This window comes from Apium graveolens, chromosome 5, assembly GCF_009905375.1.
Source record: "Apium graveolens cultivar Ventura chromosome 5, ASM990537v1, whole genome shotgun sequence".
Taxonomy (NCBI): domain Eukaryota; kingdom Viridiplantae; phylum Streptophyta; class Magnoliopsida; order Apiales; family Apiaceae; genus Apium; species Apium graveolens.
Genome location: NC_133651.1, coordinates 174574495 through 174600938, shown reverse-complemented (window position 1 = coordinate 174600938; position 26444 = coordinate 174574495). Strand labels below are relative to the sequence as shown.

Genomic DNA, 26444 nt, shown 5'->3' with positions numbered 1-26444 from the left:
CTTATCCTACGAGGTTCCTTGGAGGCCAATCTACAAGGATTTATATCCCCACTAGGACTTATCTTAATAGTTGTTTTCTCCCTTATTAATGAATTATGAAATTAATAAATAATCAGGGTTTTGGGCCTTCTTTGTTCCATCAGGCCTGATCTGGTCCATCAGGCCTGATCAATATGTTAACCTTTCTGGTCTGAATATCATACATCTTCTTATCGGGCCTAACAACCCATACCTTGTATAATTAATGTAATATTTAATTACACAATCAGGATTTATTTATCCCTATCAATTAGTTTATCTACTTCAGGACTATTTACTTTTCTCATTGTTGATGATGTCACTCTATACTGACTCTTCTCCTGGGGTTGAAGCTCTTTTTAGATCGCAAAAATAATTTTATACTCCAGTAATTTGGGAGACCATATATCTGGAGACCATATATCCACGCTATGTGCATAGTATTAATTGTTCCTAATTTAGTATCCTACCGTAGTAATTACTATATGTAAGTTCAATTCATATTGCAAAAGATACAATATAAAGAACTTGAACGCTTGCACATACTAATGAATTAGTCAACAGTGACCTTATTATAGTTAATGAGATCAATGTTTTTACTAAGTACGATTTTGGCCTAAATAATATCATGTTGAAACTTTGAACACAAACTCAGCATTTAGTTCCAAGGACAGAGAACAAAATATATAAAGAAACAGAATACTGAATGAAAAAAGGTATAGTTACCAATTCCTTGATGCTTCCTCTTATATTTGATAGTCCTTCAAGTTCCCATTGTTAGACATACCATTGGTGCTGATATTTGTAGAATTTTGTCTTCCATAATATTGTTCTTTTATGTAGAAACATGTTATGGCCAAAATTTGGTATCGGATCATCTCGGGTCAAAAACGGATCAACTGGAATAGAATTATGGAAAATATATGAAGAGTTAAGTTGTAAGCTATAATGTGCTAAGGGAGGATGCGCCACTGTATATAGGACACGTCCAATATTGAGTGGACTTTGATTTGGGTCATTTGAGGTCAAGGTTTCTATGCAAAGGGATGTGAAGGAAATATCAATGTGTCTAGGACGCGCCCAGAGCTCAGGGCGCTCCTTGCATGGATAAGAATTGACAAGATAGATTGTCTACATGTTAAGGTTGTAATATAGGGGAAATGTGTACATTCCATGGGGAGAGGACGCGTCCTATCTTTGGGAGATGCATATTTTTGGATAGTTGGGTTTGTCCTCGCCTAAGATAAGGAAAACAGGGATATCTTGAGGACAAGGCAAGCATGGAAAGAGGAATAGAGATGATTTTTAATAACATATTTGTTGCAGGTATTCTTTGAAGAATTCCCTCTTTGAGACGGTCAAGGAGGGGGATGTCCATGAAAAGCTTGAAGGCCTCCAGGGGTATGCCTGATGATTGAAGGCCTCCTCTTGTATTCAACGGGTGTCCTCGTTGGGGATGTGGGGTTAATTTTGGTGTGTGCTCTGGGAACTCTGTTCTTGTATTCAACGGGTGTCCTCGTTGGAGAACTTTGGAGTCATCATGCACTTTGCACCCAAAAGCTTGGGATCACCTGTCCTGCTATCTGGTGGGTTATCCTCATTCGGGGGACAGGAACGCGTCCGACATTTGGAGTAAACCGTGGCTATACCTGCGTTCGTAAATCAAGGGAAATAGCTGTAGCAGAGTGTTTTTCTTGCACAGGGAGATGCACTATCCGTGAAGTCCTACAATTACGGATGAGCCTTGGGCCTTTGCAGTTGGGCCTTATAGTTGGACATTCCTAAAACTAGCGGAAGATGGATTCTGGAGGGACTTCTACCGGGCCTAGAAATGAGAAGTCTAAGCCCATTAGATTTTTTGTTACCCAAGGACTATGTCAGGCTTGATCCCTATATAAAGGGTACGTAGGCACATTGAGAGGGTAAGAAGTTGAGAGCCTATAAGGAACCACCACTTACCTTAATCAATCTCAGCCACCAATTAACATACAACCACCACCCACCGCTTAATCGGCAAAGAACCACCGTCACAGATATTGATTCCGGTGAGAAACCTCAAACTTTGTTGTTACCAGATTCCTCCATCAACAAATTGGCGCTAGAAGGAGAAATGCTGATTAAGATTATAGTCTTGGGAGGAAAAGATGTCTTACAATCATGATGGAAGTTCTTATGATGGAAGTGATAGCAGATTTGAAGGAGATGGCGAGGGAGGCTACACTCATCATGAACCTTACGTGCCCAGAAACACAATAGATCCTCCGCGAGCTCCAGATGTGGGAGGAACACCACCAGTTCTAATCAGCAACGCAGATATCTTGGACCATTTTTATCACATGGGGGACATTCTGAACAATTTTAACTCGAGGTTGAGCACGGAAAAATGTCGCAAAACAAGGAGGGGTCATCGTTTATCCCACCATGGCCACGTCGTAGGGAAAGCTTCCATGGTCGAAGGGATACCCAGGATGTCCACGGCCAAGCCAATGAAGGAAACCTGTGAATCACTCTGCAATGCTTGGTATACTTTGATGATGTGGAGCCTATTGTTGAGCTTATCGATGAGGATACTGATGGAAGGGAGAGGCCTCGTAATGATAATCAGGTCATCCCATATCCGCATAGGTTTGGGCGTACGGTGGATGAGCGTCACCGTGCTGAGAATAACCAGAACCAAGATAAGGAAAGAAGAGATTTTTTAACCCTGAAAAGAAGACTTGGCATAAGGTTAGAAGATGACGATTTGAGGATGTTGCTGCTAGAATGGAAAAAAGGAAGGACACGGTGGAGAAGCGAGGCCCCGTGATACAACACGTGTACCCCCTACATATCCAAGGGATGATAGGGTGCGACACCACGAACACGAGCGTGCCCCTCCACGTGGAAGGTTTGGGAATTACAGCCGAGGCTATCTGAGGAATGGATGGGGAAGGATGGGGTACCAGCACAGAAGGGCGCCATATCATGGGAGACGAGAGGGCGCGCCCTCATCTGAAGCAGCCCCTATCATTGTTCCTATAGCTTCTTATAATGTTACGGGCAATGGATCCAGGACACGTCCTCATGACAAGGACAACGTTCGAATTCAAGAAAGGTTGCAAAACAATGATGAGATACCAAGACGTGGCCAGGAGTAACCTCATGCATAAAGGGATATTCAAAATCGAGATGGCAATATACCACAGCTGCAGCCTCAGGGCGAGGGACGACAAAATCTACCAGTACACCCGGGAGGTAATCAAGGGGAACAACAGATATGGAGCAACCCCAACAACTCAACGTTCAAACCATTCCTGGAGTAGGAATGTTCAATTTGGATGATCTTAAGAGATTGCTCAACCATCTTGAAAGAGGTAGGGTTACAGCAACTGCGCATGCCCCATCCCCCTTCTCTACTTTTGTAAGGGAAGCGTAGCTACCTGTTGGATACAGGAACACGACCAATGACTTGCGCTTTCATGGAAATTCCGACCCCGTAGAATTCTTGGGATGCTTCAACATTAAAATGATTGTATATCAAGTACCTGACTTAGAACGGTGACATCTTTTGGCTGCTGCTTTTAGAGAAGGTGCTCAACAGTGGTTCCAAAAACTTGGCCCGGGGATTATCACAGCATGAGAACAAATGAAAACCTTATTTTTGACTCAGTTTCAAGCTGCGGTGAAATATACTCCGTCTATTACCACACTGGCCAATGTAAAACAGAAGGAAGGAGAAAGCTTGACCTCATACTTCAAAAGGTTCAATGCAAAGTCTACCTTGGTGAGAGGCGTAAGTGATGAGATGCTGATTATACTTTTTATAGCTAGTCTGCGTATGGGAACAGATTTCTGGAAACACTTGCAAGGAAAAGACCCTGTGTCGTAAGGTGATGTACTTGTGCATGCTGAGTCCTTCAAGGCAATTGAGAAATCGCTTGTCGAGACCAAAAGAATGATAATACCAACAACTCAAAGGGGCAAACTAAGAGAAGTGATAGGTCTGCGAGTCCAGAGTATCGGCAGAATGCTCAGAGTCCTAATAGGGTGAATGTCATGAATGTACGGAGAGAGTGGAGTCCACCATCAAATTATGAAAAGAGGGTAAGCAATTATACTCCCCTGGCAACATCCATTAATCACGTCTTTGAAGTAAACAAGGACAGAAAAATCTTCAAAAAACCAAACCGCCTGACCTCATGGCAGAGTAGAGACAAGAAAAAATATTGTGAATATCATGAGTCTACCAGTCACGATACCTACGAATTTTGTCACTTAAAAGATGAAATTGAAGAGTTGATCAAGGATGGGTATCTGGGAGAGTGGATTGATAAGGTGAAGCGACGTATAGGAAACAACGACAAAGGGAAAGATGAAAAGCATCCCCCATAAGCAGACATTGATGAGAAGCCAACCGATGTTAAGTTCCAAAGATCTGAGAGTATTAGGGAAATTTTCGGGGGACATCCATTTGTTGGTGATAGTAATCGGGCGTTGGGATGGAACGCAAGAAAAGCACGACATCAACCGCTCACCAACATTCACAAGCTTGGAGGACAGACCTCCGAAAATATTTAAAGGGGAGTCTGCTGATATTACTTTCAGGGAAAGAGAATCAAGATGGGTGCATCATCCCCATAACGACGTGTTGGTAATAACTATAATTATTGGGGTAATGAATGTGTATCGTGTTTTCCTGGACAACGGGAGCTCTGACAACATCTTGTACTATAACACATACAAGAAATTGGGTTTTTCAGATAGTAACATGAATTTCAAAGACGCGCATGTCTATGGTTTTACCGGAGAAGCGGTAAGGGTTATGGGCTCTATTAGACTTCCTGTCACACTTGGGGAAGGGTCTCTGTCTGTTACTCAAATGATAGACTTTAAAGTTCTAGATCAGGAGTCCGTGCATAATGTGCTGGTGGGCAGACCTTGGTTGCGAGCATTCAGAGTGATAACCTCGATACATGACTTGATGACAAAGTTCCCAACGCCTAACGGAGTGGGCAGCCTGAGGGGGTCGCAATACGAATCACATGACTGCTATCACAAGGCTGTTAAGGAATTTCGCAGGAGAAGGTATGAAGGAAAGGGTCTTCCCGATGAAGATGTGACAGATATTTAGGTGAAACCAAATGGAGAGGTTCGCGCCCATTATTTTGTGGAGGACCCGGAGGAAGAAGAAACTCGTATGACCAACGCTCCTACTTTGATGATGGGGAATGTTTCAAGGATATGCAGTGTGGAGGATGTTATGGTGAATCATAAAGGAGATATTGTGTAGATGGAAATTAATGGAGAAAAGCTGGAAGGAAGGAGTAAGACCTTTCAAAGCCTGAAAAATAATCCCAAGGTAGATGCTCTTCAAAGGAAGGACGCGCCCTTGGAGGGAAAAATGAGCGTGAGGTTGATGCTCCTCCAAAGAAGGACGCGCCCTCCATGTTTGCAATGTCAAAAATAATGCTCCTCTAACTGAGGACGCATCCTCCACACCTGCAATGAATGAAACTATGCCTTTCCCTGATGTGGATGCTCCTATTTGTAAGGATACGCCCTCCAGCGCAAGAATGGAAGTGGAAGACCCCCGGGACATTGATTTCGATCTGGATCCTAGGATCCCTATGCCTGCTGAGAAAAGAGGGCCAGCTGAGGACACGATATCAGTTCTAGTCAATAAGAATGATCCAAGAAAGATTTTGAAAGTGGGATCGCAGTTAAGTTATGAGATGAGAGAAAGGCTCACCCGTTTTTTGATAAAGAATCTCGACGTATTTGCATGGGGTCATTCAGACATGGCTGGGATTGACACAGGAGTAATGTGTCATCATTTGAACATCTTCCCTAACTGCACGGGCATACGATAAAAGCGTCGCCTGGTGAGCGGAGAGAGGGCGATAACATTAAAGGAGGAGGTAGATTGACTTTTGGAAGTTCGACTAATTAAGGAATCTTTCTATCCCGAGTGGCTCGCAAATCTGGTGCTTGTGAAAAAAGCCAAATGGGAAGTGGAGGACATGTGTAGATTTTACAGATCTTAACAAAGCTTGCCCGAAAGATAGTTTTCTACTCCCATGAATTGATCAGTTGGTCGATGCAACAGTGGGGCATGCCTTGTTAAGCTTCATGGATGCATAGTCCGGTTATAATCAAATTCCCATGTACGGCCCTGATCAGGAGCATACATCCTTCATCACCGATAGAGGGTTATATTGTTATATAGGGATGCCATTTGGATTGATCAATGCGGGCGCAACCTACCAACGGTTGGTGAACATGTTGTTCAAAAATCAGATTGGAAGGACCATGGAAGTATATGTAGATGATATGTTGGTTAAATCGAAGGAGGCGAATGATCATATCAAGCACCTAATGTAGATGTTCAACATGCTAAGGAGGTTTCACATGAAATTGAACCCGCATAAGTTTATATTCGGTGTTGAGTCAGGTAAAATTTCTTGGATTCATTGTCAATCATAGGGGGATTGAAGCTAACCCTGCCAAGATCAAGGTACTGCTAGACATGAAGTCTCCCACAAGTGTAAATCAAGTGCAAAGCGTAACCGGAAGAATTGTTGCGTTGAATCTATTTATGTCTAAATCATCCAAAAGATGCAAGGAATTATTTAAGGCGATTAAAGTGGCAGGGAAAGATTTTGTATGGACACTAGAATGTGAGGAGGCTTTCAGAAGGATCAAGCAACAACTGGGGAACTCTCCCATATTGTCAAAATCATTGGATGGAGAGTCTCTGATCCTATACCTTGCAGTTTCGGAGTATTCGATCAGTGCGGTGTTGGTGAGAGAAGAGGATGCGCAACAGTCATCAGTATATTATGTGAGTAAGAGGCTACATGATACGGAGACTCGGTACACCAGCATGGAAAAATTGGTTTATGCGCTAATCCTTGCATCAAGGAAGTTGTGCCCATATTTCCAAGCTCATGGAATTGAAGTCCGTATAGCATATCCTCTGCGGCAAGTCCTTCAAAAGCCAGAATCGTCGGGGAGAATATTGAAATGGGCTGTGGAATTGGGACTTTTTGACTTGGAATACATGCCCCGCACAGCAATCAAAGGATAAGCCCTAGCTGATTTCTTACTAGAATTTGATTATGAAATTAATGATAAGGCTCTAGTAGCATTGCATCCATCCCATCCTGAAGAAGTCTTAGAAGAGTTTCTACACCCATGGTGGTTTTTGTATGTGGATGGAGCAGTTAACAATGGAGGAGCAGGTGCGGGCATAGTACTTTTATCTCCGGAAGGCCATCATCTGATAAGCGCGATCCACTTTAAGTTCTATGTTACAAACAATGATGCAGAATATGAAGCGCTGATTAATGACATAAAGATTGCTTTGGAAATGGGAGTGCGGAATTTAATCGAAAAAAGTGATTCAGAGTTAGTGGTCAACCAAGTAAATGGGGGATTTCGAGCTCGACGGCCGCGAACGGAACTATACTTGAGGTGCACGCAGGAGCTGATTAGAAAGTTCAAGGAGATTAGACTGGAATGTGTACCGCGTGAAAAGAACAGCAACGCAGATGCTCTGGCCAAAATGGGATCCCAGCAGGAAGCCGTGTTGTTGGGATCTATACCTTTAGAAATCCAAGAAATTCCTAGTATCCCGAAGGTAGAAGTGATGCAAGTAGGTGAGGCTCCCAAGGAAACATGGATGACACCTATTCTTGCCTACATTCACAAGGGAACAATCCTTGAGGATAAATTTAAGGCTCGACAATTCCCTACCAGGCTGCGAGGTATGTGGTATATGATGAAGTTTTGTATAAGAGAGGCTTCAATCAATCGCTGCTCAGATGTGTCGATGAAGAAGAGGGAAATTACATCTTGTGGGAAGTACATGAAGGAATTTATGGTAATCACTCGGGGGGTAACTCGTTGGTGATGAAGGTTCTACGCCAAGGTTATTATTGGCCTATGATGAAGGAGGATGCTATGAATTTCGTTAGAGCATGCGATCGCTGCCAACGCTTTGCAAACTACTCATCCATACCAGCAACGCTCCTGACCCCTATGGTGAGTCCATGGCCATTTTCCATGTGGGGGATTGATCTTATTGGAGAGTTACCAAAGGCTAAAGGAGATGTCAAGTATGAAGTGGTTGCGGTTGATTAGTTTACTAAGTGGGCAGAGGCTATGCCATTGGCAACTATCACTGCAAAAAAAATTAAAGACTTCGTCTTCAACTCTATCGTGTGTAGGTTCAGGATACCTTATAAGCTTGTCTCTGATAACGGAAAGTAGTTTGATAGCAAGGAGTTACGACAGCTGTGTGAGGATTTGAAGATTAAGAAGGAATTCACGGCAGTCTATCATCCACAGAGTAATGGATAAACAGAGGCTATCAATAAGATAATAAACCACACTCTTAAAACCAAGTTGGAGGAACGTAAAGGGAATTGGCTTGAAAAGGTCCCCAAAGTGTTGTGGTCTTACACACTACTCCAAGGTCTACTACGGGAGCATCTCCATTTATGCTCACCTATGGGTACGAGGCTATGGTTCCCGTAAAAGTTGGTTCAGGATCACTTCGCAGAGATCGTTACACAGAAGAAGATGTAGAGGTTAGCCAATGGCTTCATTTGAATCTTTTAGAAGAAACAAGGGAGAACTCTCAGTTAAATCTCGCGGCATATCAACAACTTCCCGCAAGGTACTATAACAAGAAAGTGAAGGGACAACTACTGAAGGTAAGAGATCTGGTGCTCAGGAAAGTGATGCCAAACACAAGGAATCCCCATGATGTAGTGTTTGGAGCTAATTTGGAAGGTTCGTACAAAATAAAAACAATCTTGTGGAAGGGGACATATCACCTTGAAGACTTGGAAGGAAAGCTTGTCCCGCGAGAATGGAATGCGGAGCATCTACGAAAGTATTATCAGGAAGGCGCGGTTGTGGCCCCTTGCATATTATTTATATTTTCAGGTTATTTAAGTAGGGCTATGCCCGAATCGTATACTCAAAAGCAATAAAATTCCTCCTAGCCTAGGGGGTAGTGTATATACTATCTTACCTTGGAACTAGTTCAAGGATCGTATTTTTAAATAAATTCCCCACAGAGCATAGTAGCCATGGGACCAGTGCACTTTTGACACTGGAGCGCATTATTAATAAAGACTTTAAAAATTTAAATTGTTGTTTGATAGATTTCATTGCAAGACAGAGTATTCAAAACATATATGACGCGCCCTCAAGCAAAGAAACGTCCTGAAAACAAAATTATGATAACTTGCATAAAAAGCATGAGGACGCGCCCTCATATCCTGTATGATGTTGATGATAGTTTATGACTCTTGGATTAAATTAGTAAATAAGGTAGATTCCTCCTGAAACTCAGATGCAAGTGAAATAAGAACGCGTCCTCATTAGGAAGAATGTCCTAGAGGTGATCTTAAATGAAAGGAGACGCGTCTTGAGCTAAGGACGCGCCCATTATATGATTTATTAAGTAAAATTATGAAGACAAGATAACCAGGAAAGCAAAATATGCATGAAAATAATTCAAGGTATAAAACCTTGGAAAAGTACCAGCAAATAAAATCCAGAAATGTCAAGTCATAAGATTACAAATTGCAAGGCTTAAAGGGACATGCACCCTTAAGTTGTTTTGAAACTTCATTAATAACTTAAGACGCGTCCTAAGCAGGAGGCGTGTCCTGTGGATTGTCTTGATCTTTTAGAGGAGAATGTGGAGGCTGAGCTTGAGGTGAAGAAGGCATATGAGACGCGTCATCTTCTTCCAAGCCTAGGATGATCCTTTTGCTCTTGATATAATCTGCAACCCTAACTTTGAAGTTATTCACCCATTTTTGGGTATCTTCATCAAATTTGGGAAAAGTATATTCTGGGTCATTTGCTATGAACCCAGAACACCATTCCTCGAAGCCGGCTACAAACCCATTCTGGTACACCAGCTCCTTCTCTTTCTTCCAACTATGAACTATATCATCATTCAAAATATCCAAGTCAAGCTGCATTTTGGAGAACCACCTCATCAACAACCTTCTCCATGGTAGTGATATGCCCGTTAAGACGCGCCTTTTCCAATTGCAGTTCAAGAATTTCTGCATCCTTTGTCTGGGTAAGGAGGGTAATGCTTTTTTCCAGAGATTTGATTTTGTCTTCAGCCTTGCTTTTGGCAGTATCAGTGGCAACAAGACGCGCCCTCAGTCTGGCAGCCATATTAGCACTCTGCCTTGCATGCAAGTGAAGTTCAGCTGCAGCCCTTACCATAGCCTGTTCAGTTTTCTCCTCAGTCCTGAAGGTCCAACCTCTCACCTCCTCTTCATAAAATACTCCAGAAGAGGACGCGCCCAGGTATCTGAGAACAAATGATTGATCATCTAAAACAGTCTTCTAGCATTTAGAAAGCGCGTCCTCCTTATCTGAGATGTTCACCACAGTTGTATCAATGATTTCCGGCAGAGGAGAAAGGACCACAGTAGCTGGAGGATCCTTGGCTTTTGGATAAGTTTTATAGCAACATGCTTGGTCCTCCCAGCTTTCATCTTTCTGGAGGCACCAATGGCAAATCCCTTGGGAAGAGACGTCATGTCTGTAGAATAACATGGTAAATATTAGTTCTGGACGCGCCCAGATAGCAGGACGCGCCCTGCTGTAAACAAACTTATAGCAATATGAAAGGTGACGGGCATGCATATTATGACTTTAAGAAAACAGGAAGCATTATAAGTATAGAATAATGGATGTGTCATGGGTATCATGACACGCCCTATGTGAACTATGGTAGCAGGTACATATACCAGACAAAATAAGATCTACATGTATATATGATGCATCTTGCCTATATGATTGAAAGGGAAACATTAGAAGCAAATTTGCAATAGTGAATAGCATTGTAAAATTTTACAAAAAATGAAGACATAAATATACCAGCCTTGTGTGACCACCAAAATTACACATATCTCAAAAGGACGCATCCTAATGCTATGACGCGTCCCAAGAAAATATATGGACTATGAAAATATGTATAAATTTCCGAAAGAATAAAGATCACGTAGGTAAACGTATGATGTGCCATATGTGCTATGATGCGTCCTAGTATGATAATTCTTACCTTATTCTAAGTCCACTTGTCTGCTAATATCAAGCTGAACTAGCTCTGTAGCATTAAGCCCCTTAGCTTTTTCAGAAGCTGTAAAGACGGGCTTTTCATTGTAAAAATCACGGTATTTACAAATGGAACCTACCCTTGCAGACAGAGGCCCAACTTTTTTAAGGTTGGATTCTATGATCATCTCTTTGAGGTTGAAATGCTTCTCAGCATATCTCAACACCTTTTCTGCTCTCTTTTTCCTTTTTCCTGTGAGCTCTTTTTGGATTCTTTTATCTAAGGATAAAACATGAAGATTAGCGAAAAGAAAAAGAAAAAATGGAATGAAGGAAATGATGAATCCTCAAAATGAGGACGCGCCCTAGTGGTGTCACTTACTTGGCTCTAAGTTAAAGCAAACGCGAGCCCTCTTGACGTTATTAAGGTGGAAGAATGGCTCCTTCCAATTTCTCTCATGGCTGATTTTTCCTTCATTGAATCCTTTGTTGTTCAACCATTTATTGACAACCAAAAAATGGTACCCTGGGATGGACTTCCTAATGCTGAAAAAATAGTTGAACTCCTTCATGGAGGGCGCGCCCAACTCCAAGTTGTGGTACATAATATATAAGGCCAACGCTAGTTTGTATGAATTTGGAGGAAGTTAAACAGGGGCCACATCATACCATTTCAGAATCTTCTTAATGTATGGGTGCAAGGGTTCGCCCACACCAAGAGAAACAAGTTTGGGAGTAAGCATCATCCTGGGGATCCTTAGATTTTCCATGTTAAAAAGGTGGGGCCTCATCTTGCAAAGAGGACGCACCCATATGCCCTTCATGTTGTAGTATTTCATGTTCCACCCAATCTCCAGGTTTGTTGTTGTAGAATTCATGCCAACACAAGCTAACTTGTTCTCTTTCTTTCTCCAAATATTCTTTTTTTCCTTAGGGAGATCCTTGGGCTCTTTCCAATCAAAATCAATCTCTACATCATCTGGATCCCAATGTTCGAGTGGAGAATCAGATTTTTGGGGAGAAATAGGGTATTTTTCAGGTTCAAGAGCTCTTCTCTCAAACTCGCTTTCACTGTGAGGAGAGGGCGCTACCTGAACAGGAGATGCGTCTTGAGCAGATTGGGACGCACCCTCATCAGATACGACTCTATGATGTTGAGATTTACTGGAAGATGGGATAATCTCATCATCAGTCCAGTCTTCAATCGCTAAGTTACGTGCTTGGGAAGTTTTCATACGCTTTAATTTCTTCTTTCCAACCCTTGCACTTAGAGGAATGTTGTCCATGGATTCAGAACTTGAATTTGACATGATTGAAGTTTTTGATTTGAGAAATTCAAAAGCACGAGCTTCCGCTTCAAGGAAAGAATCTGTCCTATGATACTTAGGTAGTTCAGGACTGAAAGTAATGGGAGGTGGAGAATCAAGCCCAAGGCGTATATTGAAAGCCTTGAATGGATGAAATGGAGAGGATGGAGACGCATCCTCCAGCTGAAACAAGAAGAAAAAAGATTTTAAGGACGCGTCCATGACTTAAAGAAAAAGAAAAAGAACAATAAAGATGCGTTAAAAGAAAGACACGCATGAGTATAAGGAAAAGAAGAAAGAAAGCGGAGAGATGGGATTCTATATGAGGACGCGTCATAGGTGTCTATCGCGAAAAGTCAGCTAAAGTGTATCACGTGTCCTAGTATGGTAGCGCCTCCATTGTATCTTTATTGGAACAAATAAACCTAGGTCAGTTAAGCTTTGCAATAAACAGGAAAAGGAACACATATACATACAACTTAAAGATGAAGAACAGCAAAAGGATCACGAAGGAAATGAACGAGTTTTTGCTTGTTACAATAGAATTACTCGATGAAATAAAGAAATGAAAAGATATTTACATATCTTGAAAATTGGGGGATTGATTGACTATAAGAACTCGGGAAATGGCTGGTTGAATCGCTGGATTTTCGAACTCAGCTCCTTACAACGGCGGTGATGGCGGTTTTTGTAGAGAAAGAGAGAGAGTAAAAGGGTTGTTAATTTTTCGAAGGGTATTTATAGAGAAGAGATACTGATGACGTAAGCGACAGCTGTAGCACAACGGCTACAAAATGGTTGAGTTTTTAATGACATTCGTAAGATGGAAAGACGCGTCCTCAGTCGATGACGTGCCCTGAAACTTGTAGGATTGAAAACCAAATTCATTAGCATTTGTAAGGGTTGAAATTCCAACTTTGTTTTCAACTGCGTATGGAATTTGGGGGTAGTTGTTATGGCCAAAATTTGGTATCGGATAATCTCGGGTCAAAAACGGGTCAATTGGAATAGAATTGGGGCAAAGAAATAAAGGGTTAAGTTGTAGGTTGTAATGTGCTAAGGGAGGATGCGCCCACTGTAGATAGGACGCGTCCAACATTGAGTGGACTTTTATTTGGGTCATTTGAGGTCAAGGTTGCTATGCCGAGGGATGTGAAGGAAATCTCAATGCGTCTAGGACGCGCCCAGAGCTCAGGACGCGCCTTGCATGGGTAAGAATTGACAAGATAGATTGTCTACATATTAAGGTTGCAGTATAGGGAAAATGTGTGCATTCTATGGGGAGAGGACATGTCCTGTCCTTCGGAGATGCATATTTTGGATAATTGGGCTTGTCCTCACCTAGGACAAGGCAAACAGGGATAACTTGAGGACAAGGCAAGCATGTAAAGAGGAAGATAGATGATTTTTACTAACATATTTGTTGCAGGTATTCTTTGAAAAATTCCCTCCTTGAGACGGTCAAGGAGGGGGATGTCCGTGAAAAGCTTGAAGGCCTCTAGGGATATGCCTGATGATTGAAGGTCTTCTCTTGTATTCAATGGGTGTCTTTGTTGGGGATGTGGGGTTAACTTTGGTGTGTGATCTGGGAACTCTGTTCTTGTATTCAACGGGTGTCCTCATTGGAGAGCTTTGGAGTCATCCTGCACTTTGCACCCAAAAGTTTGGGATCACCTATCCTGCTATCTTGTGGGACACATCCGACATTTAGGGTGAACCGTGTTTATACCTGCGTTCGTAAATGAAGGGAGATAGTTGTAGCAGAGTGTTATCCTTGCGCAGGGAGATGCACTATCCATGAAGTCCTACGATTACGGAAGAGCCTTGGGCCTTTGCGGTTGGGCCTCATAGTTGGACATTCCTAAACCTAGCAGAGATTCTGGAGGGAATTCTACCAGGCCTAGGAATGAGAAGTCTAAGCCCATCAGATTTCTTGTTCCCCAAGAACTACGTCAGGCTTGATCCCTATATAAAGGGTACGTAGGCACATTGAGAGGATAAGAAGTTAAGAGCTGATAAAGAGCCACCACTTACCCTAATCAATCTCAGCCACCAATTAACACACAACCACCACACACCGCTTGATTTTCTGAAAAAGAACCACCATCACAGATCTTGATTCTGGCGTGAAACCTTAAACTTTATTTCTACCAAATTCCTCCGTCAACAAAACATAATAAGTAGTATTCGGTACCAAAATACAAACTTGTCACTGTAACTATCAACTTATTGCCATCATCCTTTAACCATGTCATTCTGCCACATTGCTAGCTACCATCACATTTCTACTTTCTTCATATTTTTCCAAGTCCAAAGAATCTACAGCCCAAGAGCTTAGCTTCTCCTCTTCTTGTTGTTGCTTTAGCGTCTCATATAATGGTGCATCCTTAGTTTCAGGAAGGTACCAGTATAATACCCCACTATAAATTGAAAGGATACCAAAACTTAGGAAGGAAAGAGACGGGCTTACACTCCTGATTGCTACAAGCAAAGGAGCAATAGAAGCCCCTAACATCAGAGATTGTCGTAACAGAGAAACATCAATCTTTCTTACATGGGTTGGGAATAGGTCCAAACAAACGATATATAGCATATCGAAAGCTCTCGAAGCAGCCATTAATCCAAACACTTCAATACTCAACTGAGCCCAGCTACCTTGGAGTTTATTTTTATCTTTACGTAGATCTCTGGAAAGAGAAATGCAAATGATAGACGAAACTCGAGCAATGAAAGCTGACCAAGAAAGCTGTGGACGACGGTTTGTATAACTGAAGAGTATGGTCCCAATAGCCATGGCTAGAATCTCCATCAACACATTAATCATAACTGATATATAAAGATTGAAGTTCAAATTCTCCACATTAAGTTGGATCCCATATTAAACACACCCAACACCAAATCCAGCTACCATGATGAAGATCACCCTAGCAGTAGCCCATTTAGTAGACCATATGCTTGTTTTAGCCTGTCCACCTGTTCTCCCAAAGGATGGCTCCGAAAGATATAAATTTGGGGGTAACTTCATACCATTAAGTCTTGCATATCTTCCAAGTACATCAAGAGCTTCTCTATTTCTTCCTTTGACAGCTAACCAACGTGGTGACTCCGACACAAAAGGGATAATAAGTAATGAATACATCACAGGATGTTAAATATATGATCCTTTGGGGCTTTACTCTAACACCTTAAGGTTTTAGATGAGCTGGTTACTCAACATGGTATCAGAGCTTAGGCTGGCGGGAGGACTAAGGTTCGATTCCCAGCCACCCCCAACATTCTCACAATTTAATGTGGACACTAAAGGCAATTGATACCCCAAAGATGGGTGTCGGTGTTCCACTCTTCGACCCATAAATGGGCTTTTGAGTGAGGGGGAGTGTTAAATATATGATCCTTTGGGGTCTTCCTCTAACACCTTAAGGTTTTAGATGAGCTGGTTACTCAACATGGTATCAGAGGCCTACTGGGCTGTTGTTATGCATTTCTCTAGTCCAATTACTCTTTTATGTTTGTTATCTTGTTAAGCCCATTGTATGAGGGGACAAGTTTGTTAATTGCTTTTGTCTTATTACTCTCACTATAAAAGGACCTGAGCTGGAAATGATAATGCAGGCTGAATGTTTATCTTCTTCTTCAAGTATTGTTTATTCTTTACTGGTCTTATCTCTTGTGCTTCTACAATGGTGATTTGATTGGAGCCAGCCATTGTAAAGTTGCGCTAGGAGAATATATATATTATATATCAGCCTCATATATTTTCAAAACCCTTCTGTTGTCGTCGTATTTCGATTACTCGTCTCAAATGGCAGGAAACAGAATCCCTTTTCAAGATCTGGTAAACCCACTGTATTTACACCCTTCTGATGGTCCGACCTCAGTGATGGTTGAAAAACTTTAAGGCTCTTCTGACTACAGAGCTTGGAATAGAGCTATGGAGATAAATCTGGCTTCTAAACGAAAGCTTGGTTTTGTGATCGGAGGAGTGCCAAAACCAACCGATGATGTGCAGGCTGAGCTCTGGGAAACCTGTAACAACATGATAATTGTTTGGCTCACTCATAATGTTTCTCCATCTATTATGAAATCAATAATGTTTATGACTTCAGCTGCTGATATTTGGTCTAACCTAGAAAGAGGCTTTCAATTGACCAATGGGTCTCGAAAGTATAAGATAAATAAAGAGATTTATGAGTTAAGGCAACACATTTTATCTGTAAATAAATATTATACAGTTATAAGAGCTTTATGGGAAGAGCTTGATGCTCTGAATACTTTGCCCACTGTCCCTAACCCATCTGCAGAGGTTAAAACACGGTTAGACACCATCGCTGCGCAAAAAGATGAATGTAGATTGTTCTAGTTTCTGAATGGCTTAAATGACATATACAACCCTCAGCGTAGCCACTTCTTGTTGGTTACGCCTCTTCCATCTGTTGAAATTGTGTCTGCTGTGTTACAGCAAGAAGAGGCCTAACGTGACCTGTTGCAGATGAAGAAACTTGATACAGAGTCGGTAGCCATGTTCAGTAAAGCCAATGTTGTTAGGCCTGAAAGAAATGTAGTGTGCACCGTATGTAATGGTAGAGGACATAAAAATGATAAATGTTGGTATGTTGTTAGATACCCAAAGTGGCATTCAAGATATGGTCAAACACCTATCAACCTAAATGTTAATCCTAGAACTAAACCCCAAGCCTCTAACAAGTGGAATTCTGGTCCTCGAATAGGAAGCCCCAAAACTGCAGCAATAACCCAGGTTAATGTTGAGCCTTCATCCTTGTTCACACCTCAACAACTTGCTCAATTGGCCCAGTTAATGCCTCAGCTAGCAATACAACGGCGTGGTTCTGATACGGACGAGGAACTGGAGCAACCATTCTCTGGAATAATGTCCATTAAACCCTCGACAACTGAATCTCTGGACTCCTGGATAATTGATTCTGGAGCCACGGATCACATGACACCGGATTTTCATCACTTACTTCAACCTGTGCCCCTTAAAACTATCAATGAGATTAATCTCCCAAATGGTGCAACAGCTAAAATTTCTCACCACGGCACTGCTAAGCTGAGTACTGGATTGACTTTGAAAAATGTGTTATGCGTTCCCTCATTTATTCACAAGCTCTTGTCAGTACGCAAACTCATTTCTGATAATAACTGTCAAGTACAGTTTTATAGCACACACTGTGTTATAGTTGACAACCATACTAAGGAGCTGAAAGGTGTGGGCAAAGCTTCTCACGGACTTTACTACCTTGTTGATCATTTGTCTGGAAATGTGCCAGAGACATGGGTAACCACTCCTCATTCGAATGTTGTTGTTTCTAATTCACCTGTCACTGATGCATCTGAACTGGACAAATGGCACCATAGATTGGGCCATGCTTCTGCTGGCAAGCTGAAACTTATTCCTTGTGTGCAACCATTTCTGCACTTACCTTCTAAGTTATGTGTTACTTGTCCTATGTCGAAATTTACCAAGTTACCTTTTACTTTGAGTGATTCTCATGCTGAAAAACCATTTGATCTTATACATATTGACATATGGGGGCCATATAAAGTTTGCACAAGAGGAAAATATAAACACTTCCTCACAATAGTTGATGACAGTACTAGACACACATGGATCTACCTACTACAATTTAAGTCTGATGCTTTATCTGCCTTGGAAACATTTTACAATTATGCTCAAAATCAGTTTAAAGGTGCCATCAAGGTCATTCGCTCTGACAATGCCCTTGAGTTTGATGATGCTGCTTGTCGACAATTCTTTCAGAAAAATGGTATTACTCACCAGACGTCGTGTGTAAGAAGACCCCAACAAAATGCTCGGGTGGAGCGTAAACACAGGCACATCTTGGAGGTGGCTCGATGCTTAAGGTTCCAAGCATCACTGCCTTTGCAGTATTGGGGTGAGTGTGTCATGGCTGTTGTCTACATTATAAATCGACTACCTACCCCTGTGTTGTTAAACAAAACACCATACGAATGCTTGTATGGAGAGCTACCAGATTATAATACTATGAAAATATTTGGCTGCCTTGCCTTCTCTACCAACCCCACCCACAAAACTGATAAATTCTCTCCACGGGGGGTCCCTTGTGTTTTTTTAGGATACCCAGCTCAACAAAAGGGGTACATACTGCTTAATTTAATAACTTTGCAAACCTTTGTTTCTAGAGATGTTCTTTTCCATGAGCTGGTATTTCCCTTCAAGTCCACATCAGACACCAACTATACGAAACCATTACCACAAATCAACCCTTCCACCCCTGACCCTTTAGCATATGAAGACTATTTTCCTTTTCCAGACACTATTGACACACCTATATCTCAAGTCCAAAATACTGTTCCAGACTCTGACCCCATCATAGACAACACCTTGGACCAGACCCTAAGAAGATCAAACAGACTTCATAAGCAACCCAATTGGCATAAAGACTATGTTACTCAACCAACATCAGAACTCGAGGCACTGGAGGAAAATCATACATGGGTTCTCACCCATTTACCCCATGGGCAATATACCATTGGATCAAAATGGATCTATAAAACCAAACTCAATCCTGATGGCTCCATTATGAAACACAAAGCTCGACTTGTGATATTGGGATGCAAGCAACAATATGGTTTGGACTACCATGAAACCTTCGCCCCTGTAGCAAAGATGACCACTGTTCGCACACTTCTCGCCGTGGCAGCTATGCAAGGTTGGCACACTATCCAAATGGATGTGACCAACGCTTTCCTACATGGTGAGCTTTCAGAAACTGTATACATGTCATTGCCTCAGGGATACACTCACATGGGTTGCCGTATTCAACCAAATCAGCCTCACGCTCCAGCCTCTAAACTACACCCAAAGATAGTGTGCAAGCTTCTGAAGTCATTATATGGTCTTCGCCAATCTCCCAGGCTCTGGTTCTTAAAATTTTCATCTAAGATCCAACAAATGGGCTTCTCGCAATCGAGAGCAGATTATAGCATGTTCATTCTGCACTCTCTTTCTACCATCACTATAATCCTGGTATATGTTGACGATGTGCTTATATGTGGGAACTCTCAGTCTACAATTGATGATATTAAGCTCATGCTATCTCAATCATTCAAAATGAAGGACCTAGGCCCTGTCAACTACTTCTTGGGCATCGAGATACATAGATCAGCAGATGGGTTCTTTTTATCGCAAAGAAAATATGCTTCACAAAATTCTGCACGAATTTGGCATGACCAATGCTAACCCACTGCAACTACCAATGGACATCAAGTTAAAAATGACAGCTGAGATGGGAGACCCTTTACCAGGCTTCTCTCTGTATCAACGTCTTATTGGTAAGCTCATTTACCTCACAATTACGCGCCCTAGCATTGCTTTTTCAGTCCAAGTTCTTACTCAATTTATGTAACATCCCACAACGGTTCATATGCAACATGCCAAACATTTGTTGAGGTATATTTTTGGCACAATAGAACAAGGAGTTCTTCTTGCTTCCTCTAGTGCTGCAAAGTTGATTGCGTATTGCGACAGCGATTGGGCAGGCTGTGTATCATCTCGTAAATCGACCTCAGGTTACTGTATCTTTCTGGGGGAGTCACCCATTTCATGGAAAACAAAAAAGCAATCTGTGGTTGCCAGATCCTCCGCTGAGGCCGAATACAGGGCCATGGCCTTTACCGCGTGTGAAGTTTCATGGCTTTCTAATTTGCTGAAAGATCTGGGCATCAAAAATCTCCCTCCTGCCATACTCAAGTGTGATAACCAGGCAGTTATAGCCATTTCTGCAAACCCGGTTATGCACGAGCGTACTAAACACTTTGACATTGACTGCCATTATATTTGTGATCAAGTACAAGCTGGGAACATCATTACACAACCAGTCTCTTCCTCGAACCAGATTGCTAATATCATGACAAAGATTCTACCGGTCAAGCTTCATCAGTCACATATTCACAAGCTGGGAGCTTCACTGCCTTCTTCCTCTCCAGCTTGAGGGGGAGTATTATGAAGAGGAAAATCACATTTTTATCATCTAAAGGCCCACTGGGCTGTCTGTTATGCATTTCTCTAGTCCAATTACTCTTTTATGTTTGTTATCTTGTTAAGCCCATTGTATGAGGGGACAAGGTTGTTAATTGCTTTTGTCTTATTACTCTCACTATAAAAGGACCTGAGCTGGAAATGATAATGCAGGCTAAATGTTTATCTTCTTCTTCAAGTATTGTTTGTTCTTTACTGGTCTTATCTCTTGTGCTTCTACAATGGTGATTTGATTGTTATCAGCAATTAGTCTTTACAGGAAGAATGGATATGACACGATATATCTTTCTCCAAGAGGTTTTGTAAGGATACGCAATCAGAGGGAGGGTAAGAAATCTAAAGGTAAAGAGGAAGAATCCATATTACCCCACTTGCCCACACCACTTACGTCCAACAGCTTTTGTGGCTAGTACAAGGTAGCAAATACTAATCCCACATCTCACAAACCCACTAGAAAAGCGAAGAAAAGCATATACCCACATATTTGGTGAGATGGAGATGAGCAAAGTTGTTATGGAAGTTAGGATACAGGAGAGGAGCAATGTTTTCTTCCTTCCGAGCATTGCATCTCCAATCCAGCCATAAAATGCAGCCCTTGTCACAGTCAAATAACCATATAAGTTTTTGTTCTGAAACCATATTTCCATATACTTCATGTTCATTTATTTGAAAGAAAATTACCATCATACATAAATTAACAAAGTTTTTCTACAGTTATCATGTAATCATCCCCTTTTCAGATGGTACACTGTAAATTCAATTGACCGTGAAACCACTTGATTTTAATCATCCCGTCCATAGTAGATATACCAAATCAACAGTGTACATGCTTAGTTTCAATTATATCATCAAGTTTCAAGAGTATCTACATCTCATCTGAGGCCGTCTCCAACAGTTGTGATCCAAAAATTCAAATTTGGATCACCGACTGATCCAAATTTCTGACCAACTCCAACAGTGTGATCCAAATATTTGATCCAAATTACTTTTCACTTATAATAATATATAAATATCATATTAAACAATTTTATCTTAAATTTATTGTTTAATCATTATTAACAATTTATATAACATTTCATAAATTAATTAAATCAAAAAAAATAATACACATAAAAATATTAAAATTGTGCACTTAATTCATAAAAAACACATTCATTACAATAATTAGCATACAAAATATTATTGATACACACTAATTTTCCGAATTAGTATATTTCTCCCACAAATGCTCAATTAATGCATCTCTAAGTGCAATATGTGTCTCTTTATTTTTTATTTTTCTAAAGCGGTCCTGGAATTCTTGGAATCGAGTATATTTCATTGATCGGAATAGTCTCAACTTCTGGATCCGGCATTTATGACTCTTCAATGTACTTCTATTTAAATTTTAATAAAATTATGTTTTCTCATTATTTTAGGTTTTAGTTTAAAAATAAATTTGGTTAACTATTAATTATATTATGTTATTAATTATATAAATCAAAAATCAAAAATTAATTTAAAATATCATAAAATACAAATAATAAAACCATTATTTTATATTAAACCAAGTAATCCAAATTTGGATCAGTTTGAATTACTACTGTTCACTGATCCAAATTTGGATCACCTTTTGGATCACTGTTGGAGGAGAATTTGGGATAATCTACCCCAAATTTAATTTTTTGGATCACCGTTGGATTTGCCCTAATAAACCTAACCCATCATCTTCAGAAAATTTATCAATTAGATTTGTTAAGTAAATGGTATTAAATGATACAAACACAACATGATGATATAAGAAAAGGATGAGAAATGAAAAGCAAAGTAACAATACCAAGAACAGAGCCAAAGAAGAAGAGAGACGCAGGAGACGCCACAAGAAATTTCTTGCCACAAACAAGGTCCCAATCAAAATAATATGTTGGGTATAATTCTAACTACACAGCAACAATGGACAGCTATAGATATAATAACAAGAACAAGGCAAATAACCAAATAACCAACTAACGAAATAAAACACGAAGGCAATAACAAACTATAAAGACTGTAATTGACAAAGAAAGTAAAGAAAACTTAACTCTTATCGCTTTCCAAATTTTGATAAGAATAAGAACATAACAGCTGAGTCACCAAGCCCTTCAAGAGGAATTGACTATTCTTGAAGAGATTATTGCCCTCCACTTAAGCTGTGATAGAATGCACCAATACCGCTTATAGGATAAAATAACAACAGATCAATCTGGCCATACAACGAACAATGATCAACGGCGACTCGCACCTCAGTTTTCCCATAAAAAACCTATGCAACTCATATATGTTTGCGAGATAGGCACCGAGACTTGTGTTATCTTTATCTAAAGTATAACTCTCAATATATACGTATCTCAAGTTGCTCTTCTTCTATTTTACTCGATGTGATATCTCAAGTAACACAACAAAAAAAGTAAACAAAATGGGTTTTCCTTATTATTTATATTATATCCTGATTAATTAATATTAATATTATAAAATATATTCAGAGTATGATTAAAATAATCCTTACTCAATATATTTAATATTAATAATTAAATAATCAATATAAATAATTAAACTTGTAATAGAAAAGAAAAATATAAGAGTTCCCAGGCCACACAAGCATTCCCCTTATGTTAGTAGTTGTAAACAACATTAACACAAGATGTTATATAAACTAAATATCTTTCTTTTACAATATCAATATGGGATAAAATCCCCATAACCCATTTCAAACAAGCAACTTTGTCTCAATTTGTCTCAATATATTCGTGGATTCCACTAAGAAAATGTTTTAAATCCAAATATGAAAGTTTAGGTCCTTATGTCAAGGAATAAATCCAAATATGAAAGTTTAGGTCCTTATGTCAAGGAATAACCTTCAACTGTTAGCTTCCAGAAATCATATCAAGAACATATATAATATGCCTCAAACTTTTCATTTTCTAACATAATAGAGCTCTATTTCCCACAAACCCCAGTCCAACTTCCAGCGGGCAACCCACAAACCGACGACACTTGTCCTCGGGAACTGGCATTACTCCGTGCGGGAGGCTTAGCGTCGCTAAAGATGGTGACAAGAGTGTTTTGTGCATCGAAAATCCAGGCAATTGAAAAGAGAAAAACATGTAAAACGGGAGAATCCCAGTGAACCCACGTACTCTTCAATCACTTGATCAACAACTTTTAGTTTTTGTTTCAACTCCATTTCTTTTTCTTCTCCTCCCATTTTTTGTATGCTTACATTTTCTTGTGATGCTTTCATTTTCATATAATAGTTGTCGTTTTCACTCTTCACCCCACTTGTGTTGGCTCAGATTGAAAAACGAAAGAATGCCCAAAATACACTACTTTCCAGCTTCAAGTGCCCAAAATACCCACATGCGGGAAAGTTGCCATTTTTACCGACTGGATGGGCATTTGTATCATGCGTATCCTATTTTTTTGAAAATTTACAAAGGATACGCATGTCAGACATGCGTATCCACTATTTACTGTAGTAGTGGATACGCATGTCTGACATGCGTATCCTTTGTAAATTTTTTTAAAAAAAGGCTACACATGATATGAATGCGCATTCAGTGGGTATTATGGGCAGTTTTCCCGCATGTGGATATTTTGGGCATTAGACCCCTGTTAGATATATTTGTGATATCATGTCTAATAATGATTTGTATTTAGTTTTCAGATCTTGACTAACAGGATAAATCAGGACTTAACTGGAAATCAGTACTTATACTGAAGTTAGAACTTAAGATATCAGAACTTAAGTTATCAGAACTTAAGTTATCAGAAGATATTCATCAGGAGATAATATCAGGACTTAAGAAGACTTTCGGATAAGGAAGGCGGTTGATTAAAAGAAAAGAAGATCAAGACTAAAACAAGAAGAGATATGCATGGAAAAGAATTCTATGAAGAATAGAAGACTTGGAGGAAAAGATAACTAATTGATATATTTTAGGATGCAGACTTATATTCGATATCAATTAGAAGATTATCTTGTAACTGTGTGGTATATAAACACAACATAGGGTTTACACTAGATGTGTCATCATAATCGAGAATATTATTCATTGTAACCCTAGCAGCTCTCGTGATATTTGTTCATTACTGAGAGAGAACGGTTTCATTGTAATACTGTTTTATTAATACGATTATTCTGTGTTTCATACTTGTGTTCTTAATTTGATTTGATTCTAGTATACACTGTATTCAACCCCCTTCTACAGTGTGTGTGACCTAACAACCCCAAATGGTAGGTATTTTGGTTTTTTACCCCCAACTTATAAACAACATTTTTTTAAAAAAATTTAGGAAGATGATATTTGTGGAGTGTAAAAAGTACATAAAATATGCTTTTATGCATAAATTGATAGGGTATAAGAGACCCGGCTAGGATTCAACTCGGATCCTAAGGATACCAGGCTCGATCGATGGACCGAGACCCCCCTCTCCCAGAACAGTCAAATGGAGAGACCAGGCCCGGGCCCATCCCATGACCCGAATCCGGATCCAACAGGGAGCCCGGACCTAATGCCCACCCGGATCCGGATCTGGACTCAGACCGCCATGAGCGGGGTCCCATCAAACACATGCACACCCTACAACCCGCCAAGGAGGGGTACGTGGGCACGTGACTATGACAACTATCAACAACCTACACTCCAGACAAGCACGACGCGTGTCAGAGGCCGTTAGGACACTTTGGGGGTGGTCCTCCCCTGGACACGTGTAAGCAATCCACCCAAGCCAGGCGTCCTCCGCTCCAAAGATCCAACGGCCCAGGTTTAGAGGTAGCTACCCCTAAACCCTACCTTGGGGCTATATATACCCCCAAGACTGAAGGGTTTAGGGGTGGGAAAATATTTTTACTCTTACACTCACACACTCTCATACGCTCAAAAACATACAGCAGCCATCACATATGAACACGCATACACAGCAGTCTCTAAGTTACATAAACATATATCCCTTCATCTTCTCCAAAGCCTGTTCTCATTCTCACACCGGAGGCGCCGTGGGAGCCAAACCCCCCTTCCGGTGTTGTTTTGCAGGCGCCCAACCAGCAGCTACACCTCACCCCCGCACAGAAGGTCCAGGAACACCGGCGGACGGAGCCGCCCGCTCACCGGAGTTATCATTTGGCGCTAGAAGGAGGGGCGCTCCATCCTTGGGTCTCGGTGCCCCTGGATTCATCTTCATCAGCAAACTCTTGAGAGAGTCCACTTTTAAACCTGTAAGAGAATAAACAACCAAACCCTTTCTTGAATATGAATGTTCATTTTAGCCACGTTTGTGTGAGCTTGTTGCTTTAGGCCACGTCTGTGTGAGCCCGCTCTTGTTTGTTAAGTTTTAGTTGTTTAGGGTTTGATAATCTTGATAATCTTGAAGCCTGGGGTTTAGTAGTCTTGGTGATTTTAAAACCCAAAACTGTTTTAGCTTGCATATTTTCTTTTGTGTTCAAGAGCCTGCTGTTCTTGTTTGGTATTTTTGTTAGAAAAACCCAGAAAATTTGCTTGCTGTTATTCTGGAATTTTTTTGTAATCTTCAAAAAAGCAACCTCAGATCCACATTTGTAGCCTCAAATCTTGGTCAATTGTTTGTACATTTGTGGTGATGGCAAGAGCAGGAAAAAGTACAGCTAGTAGGCCCTCCGCCAGTACCCACATTCAGGATCAAGACCCCTCTCAAGTTCAAGAACCTGGGGGAGACAGGGAGACCTTCCAGGAGCAACCACTGACACAGCATAACCCAATCAGGGATGCTAGAAATGTCATAGAGCTAAATCAGTACAAGTACACCAATGTTCCAGTTGCAGAGAAGCATATGGCTAACTTAACAAGCCACGAACTTGCTGAAGCAATCAGGCTCTACAGAGATGAACAAGCCCGGGCTCAGATGGAATTTGAACAAGATGATGAGCAAGAAGAGTCCGGGGACTCTCAACAATCCAGGAGATCTGTCTTCGACCGAATTGGGGCTAAGGCAAAAAAGAATCAAAAAGA

The 26444-nt window shown here is 40.8% G+C and overlaps 1 pseudogene; it reads right to left on the bottom strand.

Annotated features, from left to right (window-relative positions):
- Positions 1–14652: 14652 nt before the first annotated feature.
- LOC141660474 (organic cation/carnitine transporter 1-like) lies at positions 14653–23665 on the bottom strand (annotated as a pseudogene).
- Positions 23666–26444: the final 2779 nt, after the last annotated feature.